This window comes from Onychostruthus taczanowskii, unplaced genomic scaffold, assembly GCF_017590055.1.
Source record: "Onychostruthus taczanowskii isolate IOZ18803 unplaced genomic scaffold, ASM1759005v1 scaffold19, whole genome shotgun sequence".
Classification (NCBI taxonomy): Eukaryota; Metazoa; Chordata; class Aves; order Passeriformes; family Passeridae; genus Onychostruthus; species Onychostruthus taczanowskii.
This window is the reverse complement of record NW_024499128.1, coordinates 10,782,933-10,802,993: the sequence shown is the minus strand read 5'-3', so window position 1 is coordinate 10,802,993 and position 20,061 is coordinate 10,782,933. Positions and strand designations below refer to the sequence as shown.

Below are 20,061 nucleotides of genomic sequence, written 5' to 3'. Positions count from 1 at the left end.
GTCAAAGCTGTGCCAGCACCATTGTCCTGGTGGAAGTAAATTAAATCACCAAAAGGAGTTTGTTTCAATATCCCCCTCGGGCGGGGAAAGTAGAAACAATAACTACTTTATTCCTGACTTGAAACTTTCTTTTGTCAAATTGAATGTCTTCATATAAAGAAATGCAATTTGGGATGTAGTTGTGCAGTTCATGATTTCTTTTTTATTCCATACTGCCCACCAGTCTAAGAACAGATTTCTCATCCATTTCTTGAAACAGCTTTATCACATTTCTAAGATTTTGTAGCATCATCCTTTCTGTTTGTGTTTCAAAATTAATCATCAGTTCCAGGGAAATACAAGAAGTGTTGAATTTCTCAGTGAGGAGGTTGCTCTTATACCACGATTTTCTGTGTGCTGGGTAGAGGCACTTTACTGACAGCAGCTGCTAAAATTGCCACTGTAAATAAAGATCAGTGAGCCCCCTCAGTTTTTCCTGAGCTGGCTGGAGGCTTGCTTGATGGGTCACAGAATGGAGAAGTACATCATGGAAATACCATCCTTGTGTGTGGTTTTTGGAGGTTTACCTGGATTACTGCCCACCTTGAAGCCAGTCCAGTTGCCATGCTTAGAGCTGGATTAATCTGGTTGGATTACTTGCTGCTATTTATGGTTCTTGAGTCAACTACTCACTGTCGCGTTGGTTTGGGCTTGGTGGAGGCAGCGGGATAGAGCAGAAGGGTTTGGATAAGATGTGGATAAATCACTTGGGTGTGAAGTTTAGGTATGTACCCAGCAGAGCAATTCATGTAAGAATTGAGTGAGGAGAAAAATTTTTAAAAAGGGCTGGAAGAGATGTTCCATCTGCCATCTTTTTCCCTAAGTTTGGAATCTTTTTTTTTGTTGTTGTTACATTTCTCTATTATTATTCCTCTGAAAATAGTCAAAAGTATTGCTATGAGGAGGACTGAAATCTGGAATATCACTGAAAGCTTTGATATTTTTCATGTGTTTCATGGAGGCAGATGATTTATTCCTCCAGAGTGAAATAAACTGTTGCTGCAGATGGTTTGTTCTTTCCTGTACCGGCAGTTGTTGTGACAGAGAGGAGTCAATGCGACCTCGAGTCTCGAGGTTGACAACCATTGTGTTGGGATGTGCTCAGCTTTTAGGGAATGTCTTCACTGAGGTCTTGGCTGTGGTCCTTGATGCTTTGCCATCCCTCTGTGAGGACAGCACTGCAGTTGAGGCACTTGCAGTTTTTTTTCACCTGGATATCATCTCACATTCTCTCCCATGTCGTTTGGCAGGCCGCAGTTAAGCCTGCGGGTAGCTGACATGGAGCACTTGTGTTATGGCTGGTGGTGAGGAAGCTGCTGCTCTGACATTGGGATGTTTCAGGTGCTTACAAGTGAGTTCCTGCAATACTGCTGCAGTAACTCAAGATGTTATCTCCTTCCTGGTCTGCTGACCCTCATTGCCAAAAATTTGTCACCTGCCACGAGAAAGCCGGCGGAAGAAAACCTGTGCTCGCACTTCAGCTGCTCCAGTGCAAATTCAGCTTCCCTGTGTAAGTCTAGCTCTAGGATTTAGACTAAGCTGCTGAACATTGAAAAGCTCAGGTGTGTGCAAGTCATGTGTTGGAAGTTTTTGGGAGAGAAAATCAGAAGAGACATTAGTGATTTTGTAAACCATGAAGCAAGTGTGTATATCTCAATTTAAAATTATTTCTGTAAGTATTAATGTAATTAAAGAAGAAAGCTGCATATATGTTTGCTAAGTGAGGCAGTAGGTCAATTAGTATTAAGATGCTGTGTGTTTTTAAACTTTGTTTCACATGTGTTTAAGGGGAAATCCAGTAATTTGTGAAACTGGATCCCTGGGGATATTTTACAGTTTTCCATGTCTGGGAAAGTAATAAAATATAAATGGAGAACATAGCAGAAATGATGGAACTTTTTCTTTGTCATACTCTCTTATCTGGCAGCTACATGGTGAATATTTGGGGGTGTAGGATGATAAATCTGATGATGCTCTAGTTGAATTGGCAGAGTAAGCATCCATGCTGTTTCAGAAAGAATCTCTCCACAGGGCTGTAATAGCTTGATGCCTTCCTCTTCAGTAAGTCATTTTTGTCAAGTTAAAGGCCAAAATTCAAACTGGCTTGTTGTCAGGGACACTAAGCACAGCAGGCAAAAATCCCCAAGGCTACCCAATTCCCAGCATAGATAGATAAAGCTGGCAGAGCCTGCTTTACTCGTCTTCCCCTCCCCCGGAAAAATCCTCTTCCCTTGGTTTTTTTTTTTTTTGGAGGATATGGGCACTATTCTGCATACTAATACAATTTAACAGAAAGTATTTAAATGGAAGGTTTGTTCATCTGTTTGTGGCTAAAACAATCCATTATTGTTTGGGAGTAATGGAAAAATAATGCACAATCCCTGCAGTGCTGCAGGCAGCCGATCCAGCTGTGCTCACCTCGCCACAGCTGGAGGGAATTGTCCTTGGCACAGCAGCGGCTGCGGCGGGCGCCGGCCCTGCCTCGGCCGTTGTGTGATGGGGCACTTCAGATGGGTTAAGCTCATCATCCTAAACCGTGGAATTGGACTTTGTAGCAGCTTCCCTTTTTACACTTGGGGTCCTGATTCCTGGGGCTGCTCAGCAGTGTTAAACCACGCTATGGACTTCAAGGATTATTGCCCACTGCACTGCCTGTGGTACTCCAGGAGTGCTGAGTGTCCCTGAATGTCCTCACTAATGTGCAGTTTTACCCGTGGTTGCTTTTCTTGAATGGTGGATGTTTCTTTCCCAACTCATTATGAAGATGGTCTGCTGAAGAAAATAAAATGTGTTACTTTTTCATTCATAGGTAACCTACTATTATCCTTCTCTTGCAGGAATTTTTGCCTTTATAGGTAATCAGTGTCAGGAAAATAAATATTTTTGATAGGATTCAATCTTTTTTGCTCTAGTTGATGAGATCTTTGTAGATACATTTCATTATTTGGAGTAGAATGGCATTTTTGGATGAGTGAATTAGGAAAAATAGCATTTTTGTTGACCTTTTAATATGTTTACAGTTTTGTCGTCCTTAAATATCTGCCTATTTCCTCAAATAATTAGACTAAAATAAAATGGCTATGTATTTATCAATTTAAAGTTTCCATATCTTATTTTCATCCCAAGACAGCAAATTAAATTTGCATGTGTTAAATTCTAGGCTTCTACTTTGTCTTCCTGATGTTTCCAGGACAATATTAAAAGCTCTCCTTTGTATTTTTCTCCTGAAAATAAAGGTTAAAACACTGAAGATAGTTGCCTTTCTTATTTATACAGGAAAATAATTTATTTATTTTGGCAACTCCTCACATCAGTCTGGACTTTCTTTTTTCATGGCCCTGACCTTTCTTCTTCACGTGCCGGATTTGGGCTGTGTTGAACCCCCAAAGACAACCGGACATTGCGGCAGAAAATTCAATCCCTGTGGTCAGTGTTTTCACATTCTTTAGTACATGGGGTGTATGACATGAAAAGTTTATTGGAAAGGAAACATCTTTAGGAATACAGGTACTCTGTTTTCCTGAAGAGCAAAAGGAAAAAGAACCCCAAAACTCCAGGCTGAAAATGAGCTGAGTATGTGGATTGTACTGTTGCTTTAACAAAATTTTTTTGACTACACAAGTGCAGAATTTAGAAAAATGAAGAATTTCAGTTTGATTCAGACTTGCAGTGATTGATGATTTCCCAGGGAATCTGTGCTCTTTGTCTTTGTAGCTGATGTGTTTTGGTTCCTTTCCCATGTGCAGACCTTTTTATAAGCATGTGGGAACTTCACTTTAATTCAGAATTAAAATATCAAATTTTACAAGTGTAAGTCTAATTAGCAGATACGTCATTGTTGCTCCTTTAATGTTAATGGGGAGAGAATCCACTACATTTGGTACACTTTGGGTTTGCAGTTGAGTGGGTGAGCGTAAGCTAAAGGTCTGATGTCAGCCTTTGAAAGAGAAATTGGGTGCATTTTCTGGGCTCTTGAAGTGATACTTAATTCAGTGCTTTAGACTGCAAGGAGTTCCGAGCAGTGTCTCTCATATCTCTTTCTTAAAAACATCTGCAGACAGGTAATGGCCACATTAAGTGCTGCAGTGGGCATGTTCATATCTCATGTGTCTGTAAATACCCTACTGAGCAGATCAGATAGAGCAGAAATGGCTTCGTGGAAAAAAAAAATGCCTGAAATGTTGTGGGTTTTGGAACTGGCAGGGAGTTGCTGTGTATCTCATTTTTCATCTCCCAGCTATCCCTTACGTGGAGCGTTTTTGTGCTGTGATCGGCTGATGCATTTAACCCACCCCTGAAATTGTTTTTAACCACAGTGAAAATACTTCTGCTGAGGTCCCCCTTGCACAGATGAGTGGTGAAATAAGGTGAGATGAGGTTAAAAGGCAGAAGGGAAGTTAGGGAAGACAGAAGGTGCCAGAGAGTGGTTCAGCTGTGAAACTCAGCATGGTCCATCAGCCTCTGAATGTTCTGGAGTCAGAGAAAGGCTTCAGTGTTGAACTCAGGCTTTAATGACTTTATACAACTTGGTAATTGTGTGATATAACCAAGTTCTGTGATGTAACCACACTCAGATTTAAATCTCTGCATCTTTTCCCAGAGATCCTGTCATTCATTCATAATCCAACATTCAATTTACCTCTAGAAAAGCCCAGGGTGTAGGAATTACTGTCTGGCTCTTTATAAGAGTGACTTCTGCATATTGGGCAATAATTAACTAAAAATAGTATGCTGTGTGTACAGCTAATGTGCCATAATAGGAACACCTACATCTTTTATTCCTTCTTTCCAAGAATTTTAGGGAATTTCCTGTTAATAGACTTCTTTCAAGATTTATTAATTAATGTGTCTGTGCTCATTTATCGAGCTCTATGTGAGAGAGCCAGGCAGCCTGACACTGCTCTGCAGCCCCTGGATCTGCTCAGGGTGATGGAATCAGCTCCAGTAATTGTGCTGTCACCAGCTCTAGAAGCAGACTTTGGCAAACAGAAGAAACATGTACATAGGTGCTTTTCTGTGTTGTGTTCTTCATTTTAAAATTCAATACCTCCTTGGAGTTCTAGGTCTGTCTGATAACAGGATAAATAACACTTCAGTATAACCCAGCAGCTTGGCTTGAGCTTCTAGTCACAGTCATTTCTTTTGTAATTTTTTTATTTTATTTGTGCAATCACAGAAGTAATTTGACTTGTTACGAATAATGTTTTGATAAGCTTCAATAGAAATTAGCAAACCAGCCATCAAATGGGATTTATAAAAAGTTGCTTGGGAAAATATGTTGTAAGTAGTCTGCAATTCAAGGCATTTCCTTTGCAGGATGCTTATCAAGTCTGCATGTGCTACTTCCAAATTGAACTAGAACGTAGATGAGAGCTATTTTTGATAGAAAGGGGTGGGGGAGAAAGAAAATAAAGCCCAGTTGGAAAGTAGTAACAGGTTTTTTTCTCATTGCCTTAGGATGTAAATCCTGCAAAGTGTGCAGAGAGAAAACAGACTTTGAAACAGCCGAAGAAAACAGATTTATCTGTGATGTTTGAGATGATGCTGGTAGTGTAAACGTGATTGAAATAGTCATTGTAGGAGTGGTGAGTAAATATACCAGAAGCTTGTGGATAAACTGACTTCTCTTTGCTGCTCCATATGCCAAGTAAAGGCAAAATATCCTGTTTGCTCTGGGATGTTCCTTCCCCAGGGAGGCTGTGTCAGGAGGAGCAGCCGCTGGTTTTCAGGATTGTCATGCTCCCAGATGCCAGTGTAGAGCTCTTCTTTCATCCTCTGGATGTGGTTGCTGGCCTCTTCTGGGCTGTTGGAATTAAGATGTTGCAAGACCGAGAGGGAAATGATCCAGCAAATATTTTTGTGAGGATTTCTTGTAGATTAATCAGTTTTTTAGCCTTTTGGTGTTTCACAAATCAGCAGTGAAACCTGGAATGTGGAAGCTGTCTACACTTTTCAGGACAAAGTGCTGCCTTTGTGACCATCAGGCTGATGGATAAACTTACAGGACAAGCTTAATCTTTTTTTCCCAGACTGAAAAATTACCAGGCTGAAAAGGGATCTCACCTGTCATTCTCCTCTAACTAATTTTTGGCTTTTCATCTGGCTTCAGTCAAATTTCATAAAGGCAAAGCCATTAAGCAGAGCAGGGCTCAAGATTTATGGAGATGAGGAGCTTGGGAGAGCAAATCCACCCTCCCATGGTCTGACAGAGTGGTCCTGGTCCCAGCCCTGTGCACAGGAGATGTGGAAGGAGCAATGTGGGAAAGTGAGAGGTAGAAAGGGGAGGGACATACTTGAATTAAGTCCAACACACCTATAGGTAAACCAAGATTCATGAACCATAGTGAGAGTTTGGGGTTTTTCTTGGCTTTTTTTTCCCCCAGAATTTAACATACTCTGAGACAAACATCCAGATTACTTGATCAAGCACCTGTAATAACACTCCCTATATGTTTGTTTGGATTTAGGGGTTTTGTTTTGCCTTTTCACCCAGCTGAAACTGTGCCTTAATTCCTCACACAAAGCTTCAGCTGCGCCCTGCGAGCACGTCGCTTCCAGCACCAGCCACTGCATCAACCTCCTACTGGCATTTTTTAATTAAAAGAACACCACTATCACTTCAAATTAGTGCCACATAGCTTATTGGAGTAAGAAGTGAAATGGTGTTTAAAGGTTTTTCTCTCGTGGAAATTTTTTATTAAAATTTGCTCTCTTTTGGGTTTATCAGTAGTTTGTCATTCAGTGCTTGGACAATATCAGATTCCGAGGTGTGCAAGTCCTCTGTGATATGAATGCAAATAAAAGGCTCCCTTTTAATATCTCAACTGTTTGATAAACAAGAAACACCTTCTTCATAAAAACAAAGCAACTGACATTATATTATTTTATGATTCCCACAAAGCAAGTGTCAGCCTGTTTTTCAAATGCATTCCCTGTGTGGAGAAGGTAGTGAAGAAATAGATATTTCTGGGAGCTTCTGTGCCATGAACTGTGAAGAGCTGTTTGTGTAATCCTGTTCAGTGAAATTGTTAGGGCTCCGTTATACTAAATTACTGTGAGAGCAAGGAATATATCCAGGGGGAGGTAGCCCTAGTGAGAATTTTCCTCATACAGCATTTCATTTTGTCTGGAATATTAGCACTGTTAACCATCCATGCGAAATGCAATGTATTCAATCTATTTAATCAATTTAAACTGGAAAGCAAACGTCTTAGGCTTTGAGTGAACCAGCTATTCTCATGTACTGGGTTTTTTAGATATTAAGTTCTGGGCTTTGGCTGTGCTAATACAGTAGTTTGATAAAGAACTTGTTGTTCAAGAGAACTTTCTTCATTTTTTTTTTTGCAGGGTCCTGCAACCGAGTGGTGTCACTTGTATAAAATCCTGTGTCTGAATATGCATTAAGGTTGTATAGGAAGATGCATCATATTTTTTCCTTCAAGCTGCAGTTTATTTATGTAATACCTTTGATCAAGGTATCCCAACATAGTGGGATTGTAATTTACTGATGTAATGGACACTGACATTTTGTACAAGGAAAATGGCAATCAGGTGCTATTGCCAGACAAAGCGATGAATGTATAATGTTGAAAAAATTGTGACCAAACATCCTGGTCAGAATAATGCACTAAAACATTTTCACCCAGAACCTAGTCTTTGTAACTGCAGATTCTCTTGGGATTTGAAAGGGAGGTTTCTTTAGTGAGGAGCTTGCAAGTTGTTCATAAAAATTGCCAATGAGAGGAAGGTCCACATATATTGTTGTTAAGTTGCTGCTGAGAAACTGATTTTGCAATGAAAATGTTTATTTGTTTTGAAAGAAAAATCTGTGCTAGAATGCTATGCATGCCCTACTTATGTGTTTTCATTCTAAACTCTATTTTTATTTTGCTCTCTGCAGCCAGTCTGTAACTAAAACATTCCTAGCATCCTTTGGCTGGAGATTCAGTCAAGGACTTTTTTGTCCTGCTTTCAAGATGATGATTCCAGTCTTTCTTGAAGCTTCTCCAAAGGAAATTTCCTTCTGTAGTGGATCAGGTGACAACGAGGGAAGTCACTGCCTATGGTCCAAAGGCTTAGTGACATCCTCTTATTGTTGTCGTGTCCTGCCATGCTCAATCTTACAACAAATGGAAATATTTTAGCATAGCTACAATGGTACACAGTAAGAGTTGGAGCCACTCTGATGTTAATTCTGCTTGAGTTCTCTCAGCTCACGAGCTGGCTGTTAGCAGAATAATGTGGATAAATGTTCTGTGGGCACAGAGGAGAGGGGTTGTGTCTGTGTCCGTGGGCAACAGGCCTCCCTCCCCAGCTCCCCATCCAATCGAAGGGTGTTTGCCACCACAGATTGGATTTTCTTGCTCAACCAGGGATTGGCTCTGACCAGTGTGTTTGTTTTGTTGTTCATCCCTGGTGACTGTCAGTAGCACTTGGCTGAATAAACAGAGACTATTGATCAAATTTGAAGTCATTAGCTTGGCAGTTTAAATAGATGCTGGCCTATATGATTAGAACAAGGGAATAACACAGGCTGATACAGCTTTATTTGGACTAAAAGCCTTCTTTTCATAGAGTCCTGTTTGGTGCCATTCAGCTCCCAGTTTGGTGCATCCCTTAGGTCATGCAAGAATGAGACATTTTGCTTAAAATACCTAAAGCGAAGAGGGTGGCTTTGCTTGTGTAAGAGAGCGACAGCACAGATACAACAGGGATCTGCTGAACTTTGGTACTAACTGGAGATAGATTTGGAAGAAGGGGGTGCTGCCATGAGGTTATTGCTTAACCACGTCCAGCCAGGGCATGTCCTGGGAGGAATCCTGCTCCAGCCCCCAGCTCCAAAGCAGCAGCAGTGTTGGATTGGCCATGGATTGTCCATCTCACTGCTGCTCAGCTGACAGACATGGCAGTGAGATCTGGGTGTTTACACCAAACCCCACGGGTGATTAATCACTTCTGAAGGAAGTAGCTTCCTTTTAGTGGCTGCTGTCGTGCCATGTGCCTGACAGCCTTCTCCATCATTTGAGCATTTTGGATGGAGCATTTTGCTGAGGGAGTTCTGGAGTGCTCCGAGATGCCATTCCAGAGGATGGGCAGTGCTGTGTGAACACCCTGGCACGGAGCAGCACTAATTCCTTCCTGGCAGGCCGGTGCTCCTGAGTCACAGAGCTGTGTGTCCCTCGAGAGCGAGCACATTCAGCGCCGGGACACACACGGATTGACCCACATTTCCTCGGGCACTGCAGCAGTCACGTGCAGCTCATTGCCAGGAAATCAGATGAGAACTGATGTAACTCAGTTCATCCAGCGTTTGCATGGCCCGGCCCAGAGTGCTTTTGGGGATTTACCACCTGTGTGACTAATAGGTGATTAGGTAGATTGGAAGGAGTGTGTCTACGTGCTTCATCTAGACAAGACTTATCCTGTAACAATGGCAGCATCAAAAAAAGTCTCTTACACATCATTCTCTCATTGTAGTTTTTAAATGAAACTGGTTATTAAATCAGATTTTCTTCCTCTACGTAAAAGCTTTCATACTAATCCCTTGGAAAGTTTGTTGCTTAGGGATGTTTTCCCTGTGACAGCTGGACAATTGTCCTGTAGAAGAAAACAATAATTCAGTCCTGGGGTTAATAAAAGAACAAAAGTAGGTGAATGAATGATAAAAATTTGGTTTCACAAAGCTATTAATACCTCTGTAATTGCAGTCTTTTTTTGGAACAAGCCTCATTTCTGTCCCGTTCTTCTTCGCCTCTACCACAGCTTCCTTATTCCTGCACATCCACTTGCAGTCCCCCTCCTTCCCCAGTGCCACCACTGTCACCTCCCCAGGTCCCTCCCAGGCTCAGCAGGGCTGGCACAAGGCCCAGGCTAATAAGCCCAGACAAGCTGATTCCCTGGCAGGTGTCCAGGTGGCTGCTCACCTTTTAGCATCAGTGCCCTCCACAAACGCATCTGTTTGGGGCTGCCTTGGGTTTGTCATTTGTAAACAAAGAGAGTTTGAGCTGAGTTCTCAGAACAAATGAAAGAATAGACATAAAGACAGTGGACAGCTATTTGTAGCCTCTTGGGCGGATGTTGGAAGGGATTATAACGGGCAGAATAATCACAAAACAAGCTACTGGAGATTGAAAAAAATTCCAGGAGTTAAAAACAATATCATAAAACAGCTAATGTACCTGATTCAAAATGAGAAAGGATGCCAAGAATTTAATTTGGGCAAACACGGTTTTTCTTCTCTCTTCCTGTTTTTAAACTTTGCACCTTTATTTTAGCTTTTGTATAGGAAATTAAAGCAATTGTTCCATTTTGTAGCTCAGCACTTAATCAGCCTGAATTATTTTTTAAAATTTTACCTGGATGGTCAGGGTGTCATTTTTCCCTTCTTTTTTTGCACATGCCTCTTGAATGGTCTGGAATCTGATGGATATAATTTCAATATGGAATGGTAATGAAGACAAAAATAGATGTGTGCAAGAGCTGCTAACAGGGAAACATCAAGAAGAGAAGTCAGTGGAATGTTTAATTCCATCTAGTGTGGGCAGTTTTCCCCCTAAGACATTAGAAGCATTTATACCTCAGTACTAAGATCCAAGTTAGGATCAAGACTTCATTTATTATGGGCCATTAGGCTCTGCCACTTCTTTCCAGCACCAGCTCCATCTTGATGATCCATATGTTTGTTATCCTCAGGTTGATAACGACAGCCCAGGGAGCTCTGGGAAGAAAGAAGTACTTGGGAATGAATTCCAGCTGGTTCAGTTTTTGGCTGGTCACCCTGAGTAGCCTAGAACAAAATGAACTCGTGGCTCTGGGCTTTTGTGCTCCCTTAACTCTTCACTGAATGTGGACTTTCACTGCCCTGATTTTTAAGTCGGAGCTCACTCAGGGTCAGGTCAGAAAGGGCTGCTGGAGCTCATGTGTTTGTTACCATCTGAGCAAAAAGCAAACAGCAGGTCTGAGAGTAAGGAAGGCAAAAGCTGTAAGAGCATGAAAATGTTTCTTTGGCAGCAAGGCCCGTGGCTTTGAAAAGCTTTACATGACAAGACTTGAGACTTTTTATGTTTCTATCCAAACATGCCAAAAAGCACTCGGCATACCTCAGTTAAAATCCAAGCATGGAAAACAGAGATGTGCTGGAAATCAGGGAAAGTTTCTGAGGCATTTGCTAACCTGAGGTATGTGGTGGTAAAGCAGTGATGTGGTGCTGATGCCTTACTTGAAAGAAAGAATGCTTTTCATTTACTTGCAAAAAAAAATTTGGGGTGTTGACTGTGCCTCTTGAAAAGTCATCCAGTTCCTGCTGGAATTTGTCCTGGTAGCAGTTACTGAAATTAGTAGTGCCAGAAGAGGTGCTTGGTAAGTGTTACTCTTCGCAATAGATTTTGAGCAACTTCTTGTTACAAGATTTCCAGTTACTAAAGAAATTCCAAATGAGTCTTGATTATTCTAAAATAAGTTGAGCCCTGTGCATTGTTCTGAGGTTTCTTCTTTGTATGTACTTAGTAGCCTGTAGGCCAAATTTTCCTGTGGAATTTCTGTATTGACAATTCTTCATTCACTGTTTCCGTATGAATGAAGAAATGTGGATTCTTGAACATTGTGACCACAGTGGTCATCAGTGTTTTTATACTTGTATTTATGGGCTTCTAAAAATTACTCTGGCAAAATTTGTTGGTTTGTATTTTCAGTGTTTTTAAAACAGGGATCTTTTTTCTCCCTTCATTTTGCTGAAAGTTAATCTCAACATCAGCAGCTTCCTGGGTCACTGAAGTGATTCTCTTGCCAGCTTCCTGCTCTTGGTTCACAAGGAAGCTTCAGTTTAACACTGAGCTGAGCAGTCTAGAGCCAAAGCTGAATATTGGGCACTAAGGCAACGTTCCATGTGGATTGTTTAACTACAGCTCTTTTACTGATACATTTAAGCCCCATGGGATGAACTAATAGTTTACATAGTTTACAACTTACACATAACGCCATCAATTTTTTGAATAACAATGTTCTTGCTTTTGAGCAATCTACTTAGCACTTGATGAAAACCAGACATTAATTTTGTACTGTTTATTATATATCCCAACTGGAAACTTTTGTTCCTGTAAAGTTGATTTTATACCTTATTTAATTGCAGTAAGATATCAAAGAAGTCAAATACTGGTTTTGTCTGGAAAAACAAATCTCAGCTTTAAATTGAGATAGAGAATGTGTTAAATTACATTTTTTTCCTCCTTTACAATAGTGCTTAACATTCAAATTGCTTTGTTGAAATACTGACACTACCTGTATGTGAAGGAATGTGAATACCAGCCACTCTTTGGAGACACAAAACATATGTTTTATGTTTTAAACTGAGAAATCTGCTTCGTTTTAGCTTGGAAGTTGTAGACCTTTTGCTGTTAGACAAAAATTCAGTGTTTCTATTGAACTGTTGCTTGGCTTGGTATCTACTCAAACTTTGCCAAGATTTTCTGTACCAAGGTTTCTTCTTTCACAGGTTTCACGTGTTCTGCAGCAGCAGGTCAGACTCTTTCTGCTTTCTGCATAGCAAGCAGCTATTCTGAGGCAAGGCAATACTTATATATTGAGCTGGAGATAGTACTGGCTTAGAAAACACAAAAGTTGTGTGTCGTGTTCCTGACATTTCAAGTGTTTTCCTCCGTGGACAGGACCCCAAGGCTGGCTCTGGTTTAATTGGTGTGAGTGCTTCTGCATTCCGCTAATTGTAGTGCTCAGTTAAGTACCCGCAAATGTGTTGCTTCTGGTTTTGGTCTCTTGTTCTGCACTTTCTCGCCTTTATAAAGCAGCAGAGAGCAGTTGTGCAGGTTTTCCTCACGGAATTAGGAAATGAATGGCTTGTAAAAGCCCGAAGTCCATTAATTGGATGGTGTTTTGTGGGGGAAAAACAAGGTGCTGTTAGTACAGAAACATACCTGTAACTTGAATCTCACAAACTGCTTATAAAACATGCAGTGGTAGTAGGGGTCTAGCCAGCCCCAGAGAGAATATCTGGGAAGCAGGAGAATCTTAATTTTTGTGTTTTATAGTGAACATAATATTTATTGGAAAAGCCTTTTATGTACTGAATTAGTAAGCAAATGATCAGCTGCACAGGAGAGTCCTTCTAGGCTTCCTTTTGGTAATGAAAATAAGGTGTTGAAGGCTTTATACCTTGAACTTATGAAAGTGAAGATCAGAGACACTTTAAATGAAACACACCTCTCTGAAATGCTGACTGAGCACAGGCACTGTTCTCCACTACAGGAGTGTCAGCTATTTCATTCCTAATTTATGCCTCAGCAATATCTAAAGCATTCAGGGTTTCTTTTCTGTATTTGATTTTTAATTTAACATTGTTCGCCTCACATATTTCAGAGAAACAAATTCATGTATCTGAACGTTTGGATAGGATTTCTAGAAAGAACCTTTTGTTACTGGGACTCTGGGATTAGGGCTGGGTTTGAGCTGGGTTCAATCCCCAGCTCTGCCTGGGACCTGTTGTGAGCAATGTTGGGATGAGAACAGGGTCCCGTTAGGTGCTGACATTTTTAGGGATTTGAAAAAGATGTGAAACCTCCTTGGTGTTGAAAGTACAAAATATTTTTGGCCATCTTAGTAAAATTCAGTTTGGAATCTGAGTTATGAGTGCATGTGGGTGGAGGAGCATGTTTTTCATGCTTTAGGAATTTTTTTCCAGATGCTTTTGCGGTGCTTGGGTAACTGTAAAAGCAAAGTATTGAGATTTCAGCATGGATTTATTCCTTAGTTTTAATGCAATTTAAGGGAATTGAGCCACATAGTTTCCTGGTGTGTTTTTAGCTTCATTTTGGTGATGATGTCGCACAGCTCACGTTGTGTCTGATCCAAAGTGTGAGCACAAGAATGTGCAAGGCGTGCAGATAAGTCTGTCTGGATAGACACCACTTGCTTGGAAATATGAATTATTCAATGCAAGTGCACGTGGTTAGAGATGCAAAAGACTGAATAAGGGAAGAATTCCAGAGCTGTGTTGATCCCAGTAACTGTAACTTGCACAGTGAAGTGTAGAGTAAATGAAAAGTCCATTTTGTATTTCCAGCAGGATTTTTTCCATTGAAATTGTTTTGTTTAGCTCTCAGCTAAGAAGTTGTATTTGCCCTGAGAACAGCATGTTATTCTGTGTGGTTTTAACAGCAATTTTGAGGCTTTTACATATATTCCTGTATCTTACTAGTGTACACTATACAGAAGCTGATGCAGTAGCTGAAGCCTGAGTGTATCCTTTGTTTTCAGGGAATCGGGAGACTGTGGAATCTTGACTGAATTTGGGAAATCTCTCCTTATAAAATTATTGTCCCACTTGGCTGTGGTCCTGGCAGAATTATTGGTGGGGGTGGATGACTGAGTTTTAGAAACCATACAGTGGGTATAAATTACATTATGTTCTGTTAACGTATTTCCTGGTAAAGCTGTGTAAATGATGGGCTGTTCTTGAGAATGTCTGTAAAGTGGTCATGGCAATAACTGACTTCGCTCTTAAATTCCAGTTCTCACAGAAACTGGTTGTGCTTTGGACCTGTTTGGAGACAGCAAAGAGAAAATGGAAGGGATGTGAGGGAAGGCAGAGCTTCAAGGACATCTTGGTGACAGAGGAGGTGTCACCAGTTAGGGTCTCACTCTTGCCCCAGCTTCTCTGGCTGTATTTCCTACATCTGAGCAGCCACTGCAGGGCCAAGAAGAACAATTAGCTGATGAAACAGCAGTCTACAAGAGGTTTACCCTAAAAAATAAACTTTAAGAGAAAAAGCACCCATGGAAGTACAATTTGAGTGGCACATGGGCCAGGTAAACCCCATGGGCAGCTTCTGCTTTCAGAGCTGAGGGTTTTTCTGTAAGTCTCATGCATTCAGGGATATTTGGGGGAAATGGGCAACTCTGTGGGGAGCATGACAATGCTCTTGGCCTGGGTTACAGGGAGGCATTGCAAAGTCATAAGAAAACTGAGGCAATATCTGGGATTTAATGAAAGATTTAATCTGAGGGCTAGCCTTTATCTCAGGTATTTGTTAGGGGTGAGCAAGGGGAAAGAAGAGAGAGAAAAGTTGGTATGAGGAATAATTGATAAGCTTATTCCCACTTCTGATTTGTGTGCCTTTCTCAGATTCTGTACATCAACATTAATTCAGCTTCCTATTGATCTGCCTTTTATATCCCTGCAAAGTTCTTCAGCTGATTCCATAACTCTTCAGAGTTTCTCCAGTTTTACATCTCAGTCAGTTAATTTTTAAACGTGCTTTACTGGTCTTGTGCTGCACACAGTTTCAGTTAAAAGGGAATTTAATGAGTCTTGTTCTTCCAATAGCCCTGTGCTGGGTTTTTCAATGATTTATATTACTGAGGGTTAAGTCAGCCCTTGCTGGTTGTATGTGAAGACTTATTGTTGTAGAATTTTTCAGTTTCAGTAATTCTTAGGAGCAGAGATGAAGCTCTTGTGTTTTGTCAACTTGATTTTTTTTGCAGTAGGAGAACTGCCTCTCATTCGTGACTGCTTTCTGCTTAGGTAGGATGGAATTTTGATTCCTGACTAAGTAGATACTTTAATGACATGTTAATGGACTAATAAAAATGGCTTTTTCTGGGTGTGTGGTTTTTTGAAGATCTCTTCAAAGTTGTCTAGTGTTTGCAACTGGCTACACGAAGCCAAGTTCCAACCCACGAGGAGATCATGCCTTGAAAAGAGGCTTTGATTTTTACTGCAGCCTACACAAAAGGGCCACAAAAAGGGTTCATGTATCAACTCTAGCGACTCTTTGAGAATTGAGGGTTTTATAATGAAGCTTTGCTTTAATCTGGTAGTCAAGGTCTGTTTTAGCATGAGTTCAGGCAGAGCCTTCCAGTGTCAGGGCATGAATGCAGGGCCTGAAGTCGGAGGGGTCTCGGGGGTTTTTGGTTGGTTTGTGTCTCAGATTGCAAATCTCATTGGCACCACAATGCTGAGATCGTTAGTGAAGGCCACTCAGGGTGCATGTCAGGATGAAATTAGTTCCATACAGCTAATTGGCTTATTTGGCAAATGTAAGGAAGGCTGTGGCTTTGTTTATCTCTTCGTGCTCGCCGGCGCTGCAGCGGTTCGGGTTCGGTTACTGGGAAGTTAAAGCAGTCTGGATTTATGCATTTCAGTCTCGAGCAGACAAAGAGAAAGACCAAAAGTATTCCTAAAGCAAACAAAAAAATGACTAGAATAGAAACCTTGGCCTTTGTGGTGACAATTTAAAGTGCAATTTGTGAATAAAGTGGTGTATTTCAGCTCAGTGATGTGGCTAGCTGTAGAGAAACTGCATTTTTACATACTTCAGCCATCTTTCCTTTCCCATAAAACCATTTTTTTGTATCCCACCACATATAAATGATTGTCATCCTTAAAAAAACCAGACATGTGAAACCTTCACGGGTTGTCTGGTAGTAGAAATAAAAGCAGACCTTATCTGCAGTGAAGTCTCATTTAAGGTTATGTGCAGAGAGCACAGCTGTAAGCAGAGTCATTCCTCAGGGCAGTTCAGAAGGGGTGGCCTGTAGTATTCAGAGTATTTTCCACAAAATCCACTGGGCTATTTGGATGAGACATGACTTCACATAAGAGATTCAGCAAAGATTTTAATTGTGGGCCATGGGTGTTGGAGCAGCATGTGGTGAATAGCTGATGTTTGCTTTTTTCTCCTTTTTTGGGGGGAGGCTTTTTTCCACTTTATGTACATTATTTTTGCCATGCAGCCTTCCCAGAGCTGTTTTTCAGAATGGGATTTCTGCTGTGGAAACTGAGCTGGCACACACAGGGGACTGTCCAACACAGGCTACCAAGTTCACAAGTCAAAACCTACACAGGCTTTGAAGCATTAGCAGAGATATTTCCATTACTTGGATGTCTCAAATTTGAACCTGCTTTGCAGCCATTTTCATTTTCCAGTTGTGTGCAGTAACTTTGGTTTCATTTTATGTCAAGATCTTTATTACTTTCTATTCCAAAGCCTCATTGTTCTTCTTTGCTTCTGTCTTAGAACAAACCAACCAGCTTGTGATGCTGTAATGATTATGCTGCATATCTCTATGATTAAAGATGGTCTATACAGAAGGAAATATTGAGTGAAGTCCTTTCTATGCCATCAGCCTGCTGGCCTCTGTTTATCTTCTGTCACAAAGTAAAACGAATATATCCTGGAATCTGGCTGCCTGTTTGTACAAGCATAAATAATTAACCTGAAATATCCAAGGGAAGGCCAGAGATGGCTGAAAGTGGTATTTGCCAGCGTGGTTCCCTGTGACCTCTCCCCACCTTTCCTAAGGAAGATGTGGACATACTGCTGCTTTGTCTTGTCTTGTCTCCAGAATTAACTTGGACACTAAGTTGAAGGCTGTGGTTAGCTCAGATCATATCCACCTGTAAAGGTCCTTAATTTGAGCATGGAGGCTCCTACCTTTAACTTGCAAAGTGTGAATGAATGCAATCCCAGGTGCACATTTGCCTGCTGTTTTGCATTGGTACAGGCTGGGCCTATGGAATATTTTCATCACTTGCCTTATTTACTTTACTTTTCCCCTCAGGAAACTGTGTCATTTGTACACCGTGCAGCTGGAAACACTTGTAACATCTTAGCAGCGTGCAGTGGGATGGGGGGTGTTGGGAGCTGGACTCTGTGATCATCATGGTCCCTTCCAAACTGAGACATTCTGTGGTGTTTGGGAATAAATCTGGTGCTGATGCAGAGTCAGGCTCTGTTTACTTGGGAATGTTTGAAATGGTTCCTCTCCCAGACTGTTTTTCTGTGCCTCCCTGCAAGTGCTGCTCTTGCTGCAGGATGGTGTCTCAGGGTGAATTAGCAGCTTTCTGATGCAATTCTCAGCTGGGTTGTTCAGACACTGGTGCCACTCTGTGCTCTCCTCACTGTACCAGTCCTGCTCCTGCAGCACCTCCTGAACCACAGCAGATGATTCATTTCTCTTTGGAGGCAGGGTGGACAACCAGGGCCTGGCAGAGGAACCTCTCAGCTCACTCAAGTTACATCCCCAGGGTGAATACTGATTTTGTCTAAGGCTCGTCCTTTCTTCACCTCCTGCCAAATATGCTTTCACACTAGCACTTCACCCAGCTGGCTAATTTGGCCTTTGAAATTATCTCAGTAATGTCAGGTACTTAAAAAAACATTCCCATCCCTTTATAAATATTATAATCTAGATGTAAAGACATTGTTTCGGTGTTGTTTGGGATCTGTTGTATTAAAAAAAGAAGTTTTTCAGAGCTGTGCAACAATTGGGAGCGCAGCATAAACAAATCCTGTTTCAGGCTGAAACAAGTTGGTTGACTTTGAGGAGGCAGAATGTAAATATCCAAGTCAGGAGAATTAATACCTTTTGTAGTGTTGCAACAAATGCAGGGAGATCACTCCTGCTGACAAGCCCAGAACCTTTCTTGTTTAAGAGAAAGAAAAACTAAAAGAAAAAGCACTTTGGAAAATGGGCAAAGAGGGAATTTGGGCAAAACCTGGGCAAAGAGCTAAGGGTCTGTCTCATTCTCCTAAACCCCCTCTGAATCAGGGATAAAATTAATAACTTTTTAAGCCTTTGTAGCTAAATCTACCCAAGTCCATGAATTTGGGGCTTGAGGCAGCAGCCATCAGGTCCTCTGCTGTTGAGACGATGTGTTTAGGAAGGAATTGTGGCCCAGTCCCAGCTTTGCACAGCAGGGAGGGGCTGTCTGCTCTGCTGCTGGCATGCTTTCACATCCAAGTCTCCCGTTGCTGACCTTTGCCACCTGTTTTTTTACTGGAATTTAGAAATCTGTAGCTTTTAAGTGATACAGCTCTTGCAAATATTTTTTGCTCTAGTGGGTTTAACATGCAAATAGTGGAACAGAGCCAATGGTCCATCTCGGGCAGCCCAATTCTGGAGATTGCTCCATAAAGGTTTATTTCAGCTATTAGCTTTTGTGCCAATATTTTTCTTACAAGAAAGAGTAATAATTTTTGCAACCGAAAATTGAGGGTTTCACAGGCTGTGAGTGGAAAATTGGCAGCTGTGCTCATCTACTGTAGACTGAAAGGCTGGGGCAGAGGGAAAAGAATTACATGAAAAACATAATTCTTCAATAATAGCTTTAGAAATTTATGCTGCTGTTTTGAAAGCACACCTGAAATATGGAGAAAGTTACAGATGTCATCCTTCTCCAGCTCAATAAATTATTCTTAAAATGGGGATGGCAAAGTAGAGTTGATTTTAAAAATCTCACAGAATTCCTTTTGGCTGGTACCAGCACGCGAAAATTCTTATTTTACTTGTACTTAGTCTCTCTTTCTTGAGTAGTTTTTCCTCTGAAACACTCTCAACAGGAAAAGGAAATTAGAGGTTGCTCTGTTGTGCTTCCACAGGCAGCGGATGGTGATTCTCTAACCTTGTGTTGTTCCAAATTGAGTTGCCATAGTCTGGCACACTTCTCTTTTTGGTCAGTTGTTTAAAAAAAATGCAAGAGAAGCTTTCTCTGATTTTAGTTTACCAGTGTAAGAAATAAGTAATTTTTAATCCCTTCTAAAAATACTTTCCTGGTGTGGCTGCTTTAATTATTACTGGGAGGGAGGATTTCTGTATTTTTTTCCATGAGCTTCTGGGTTAAATAGTGGATTTCTTTGGTCTGTTGGCTTGACATGTGAGGTGAGGCAGTTTTTTCTCTGCTGCCTGTGTTACGTAGGGAATGTTTCTCTGGAGCTGAGAGGTGGAATTCTAGTAGAAGTAAAAATAAATAAATAAAGTACTTGTTCCTTTGCACCTTCCCTTTCCCCAGTATAGAATTACAGTGAGACTGAGGGTAATTCAGGAGGAAGGGGACATGGAGATGAGAAGGGGAAATGGTCCATACCTGGGGAATTGGCCATTGATTATCTCCTGAGCCTTCATTCTCATGCTGAAAGATTTCTTTTTTTCCCACTGGGGAAAGAGACTCCCTCAACAGTAATTAGGTCTTTTATAGTTACCTTCCTTTCTTGGATCTTAGTTTGAGATAAG

The 20,061-nt window shown here is 41.1% G+C and overlaps 1 protein-coding gene across 4 annotated transcripts in view; it reads left to right on the top strand.

Annotated features, from left to right (window-relative positions):
• SMURF1 (SMAD specific E3 ubiquitin protein ligase 1) overlaps window positions 1–20,061 on the top strand; it is a 45,219-nt gene that overhangs the window by 5,001 nt on the left and 20,157 nt on the right. The gene's annotated exons all lie outside the window — the stretch shown is intronic.